Source organism: Ornithorhynchus anatinus, chromosome 7 (genome assembly GCF_004115215.2).
Source record: "Ornithorhynchus anatinus isolate Pmale09 chromosome 7, mOrnAna1.pri.v4, whole genome shotgun sequence".
Classification (NCBI taxonomy): Eukaryota; Metazoa; Chordata; class Mammalia; order Monotremata; family Ornithorhynchidae; genus Ornithorhynchus; species Ornithorhynchus anatinus.
Genome location: NC_041734.1, coordinates 50,980,387 through 50,983,193, shown reverse-complemented (window position 1 = coordinate 50,983,193; position 2,807 = coordinate 50,980,387). Strand labels below are relative to the sequence as shown.

At 53.7% G+C, this 2,807-nt stretch overlaps 1 non-coding gene across 1 annotated transcript; it reads left to right on the top strand.

Annotated features, from left to right (window-relative positions):
- Positions 1-230: 230 nt before the first annotated feature.
- LOC114813355 lies at positions 231-368 on the top strand. The gene has a single exon (XR_003761077.1). It is a non-coding gene; the product is annotated as a small nucleolar RNA SNORA7 (small nucleolar RNA).
- The last annotated feature ends 2,439 nt before the right edge of the window (positions 369-2,807 follow it).

The window sequence follows — 2,807 nt, the reverse complement described above, 5'->3', positions numbered from 1 at the left end:
TAGAGGACTCTTTGTAACCCATCTGGTCTGGCACTGACTGGGCCCTTTTTGAACCTCAATGGACTTCAGAGCCAGCCAAGGTTTTTTTTAAGGGGGCTCCCACTGCTCAAGGAAGCTTAGCCCCTTCAAAGTTCCATCCCGATTTAGTCTATCAAGATATTTTAGGAAGAAAGCCAGTTAAGAACCTTTAATAGGTCATTTCATTATTTTACCTCATCTCATTTCCCACGCCCCTCTCAGAGTCGCACCTGGAGAGTTTCCAGTACTCTACCAGTCTCAGCTATGGGAGGGAGAGTCAAGCAGAGGTCTACCCGTTCCATTCCTAGCTTGGGCAGTGGCTAGCGAGTGGAAAGCCATCTGCGACAAGTCCGAACTCACCCATGCTGGGCAGCAGCGGCATGGGAGAGAGTCGAGGGCGGAGACTCGAGTTTACTGCGCGGAAGGCGGCAACGGTAAACCGCTTCCGTATTTTTACCAAGAAAACTCTACGGACACATCAGCAGAACAACTGCAGATGGAGCGCGGGACGTTCTGGAAGAGATGTGTCCGTGGTGTCGCTATGGGCCGGAAACGACTGACGGACTAAGACAAGCCATCTCCCACGTAAAGCCTAAGACAGGGAGAAAAGAGTGGTTTTTGCTCGGACTTCCAATAAGAACTAGATACCTGTTCCCGCTATACGGACTCACAGAATCACAATACTGTCTCAGATAGCAGATCAATCACTGATATTTATTAAGCGCTTCCTGTGTGCAGAGCACTGCACTAAGAACCTGGCTGGGAAGGTACACAAAACAGAGTTGGTAGACACATTCCCTGCCCACAACGAGTTTACAGTCCAGATGGCTTTATGATGCATTTTTGACACACCTTACGGTTCTTCTACTAATGTCCTACCCAGGGGTTATTGGGTTGTCCCACGTGGGGCTCACAGTCTTCATCGCCATTTGACAGATGAGGTCGCTGAGGCCCAGAGAAGTGGAGTGACTTATCTAAATCTACCCAGCTGCCAAGCGGTGCAGCCGGAATTAGAACCCACAACCTCTGCCATCCCGGCCCGTGCTCTTTCCACTGAGCCACGCTGAGTCCCAGTGTGTAAGTAGGGCACTCATCGTAAACACGCAATAATCAAATAGAGAAGGAGCGTGGCTCAGTAGAAAGAGACCGGGCTTGGGAGTCAGAAGTCGTGGGTTCTAATGCCGGCTCTGCCGCTTGTCAGCTGTGTGACTTTGGGCAAGCCCCTTCACTTCTTTGGGTCTCAGTTCCCTCATCCGTCAAATGGGGATGAAAACCGTGAGCCCCACGTGGGACAACCCTGATCACCTTGTATCCCCCCAGCGCTTAGAACGGTGCTTTGCACAATCTGCTACAAATACCACTGATACAAATATCTATCTCTTATTATTATGAGATAGAATTGATGAACACACACACATCAGGAAAAGGAAACCTTAGCCGGAGTGGCTCTTCACCAGGTCCAGGAGCTGGCTTGGCTGGGACAACCTGATCACCTCGAATCCTCCCCAGCACTTAGAACAGTGCTTTGCAGATAGTGAGTGCTTAAGAAATAGTAATAATAATGTTGGTATTTGTTAAGCGCTTACTATGTGCAGAGCACTGTTCTAAGCGCTGGGGTATACAGGGTAATCAGGTTGTCCCACATGGGACTCACAGTCTTAGTCCCCATTTTACAGACGAGGTAACTGAGGCACAGAGAAGTCAAGTGACTTGCCCACAGTCACACAGCTGACAAGTGGCAGAGCTGGGATTTGAACCCATGACCTCTGACTCCCAAGCCCAGGCTCTTTCCACTGAGCCACGCTGCTTCTCTACCACTCTTATTGTTATTATTAGATAGAATTGACGAACACACACACACACACTTCAAGAAAAGGAAAGCTTAGCCGTAGAGGCTGTCCCCAAGGTCCAGGAGCTGGCTTGGCTGGGACACTGGGACAACCTGATCACCTTGTATCCCCCCCCCCCCACAGCGCTTAGAATAGTGCTTTGCAAATAGTAAGCACTTAAGAAACACCACCCTTATTATTATTATGAGATAGAATTGATGAGCACACACACACCTCAGGAAAAGGAAAGCTTAGCCGGAGAGGCTCTCCCCCAGGTCCAGGAGCTGCCTTGGAAGAATGGAAGGAAGGAAAGGAGGGAAGGGAAAGGGAAAGGGAAAGGGAAAGGGAAAGGGAAAGGGAAAGGGAAAGGGAAAGGGAAAGGGAAAGGGAAAGGGAAAGGGAAAGGAGGGAGGGAAGGAAGGAAGGGAAGGGAAGGGAAGGGAAGGGAAGGGAAGGGAAGGGAAGGGGAAGGGAAGGCAGGGAAGGCAGGGGAAGGTAGGGGAAGGTAAGGGAAGGCAAGGGAAGGAAGGGGAAGGGGAAGGGGAGGGGAAGGGGAAGGGGAAGGGGAAGGGGACGGGGAAGGAAAGGAAAGGACAGGAAAGGAAAGGAAAGGAAAGGAAAGGAAAGGAAAGGAAAGGAACGGAAAGGAAAGGAAAGGAAAGGAAAGGAAAGGATCGCCAGTGTCGAGGGGGTCCGGGCCGGATCGGTCAGCGGCCTGGACAGCGAGCGTCCCCCCGACCTGCCAGCCTGGACCGGGCCAAGGGGCTCGGCGCGGCCCGCTCCGGCAGGGGGCGCCGGGGAGCCTCGGCCGCCGGCGGGGGCGCGGGGGCGCGCGCACGAGGTCGGGGGGAGCGAGAGGTGCGAGGGGCGCGCGCGCGGAGGGAAAGCGGGAGGGGGGGCGGGGGGGCCGTGACGTCATCAGCGCGCGCCCCCGGGGGCGGCGTGAGGAGGGGCCGGAGG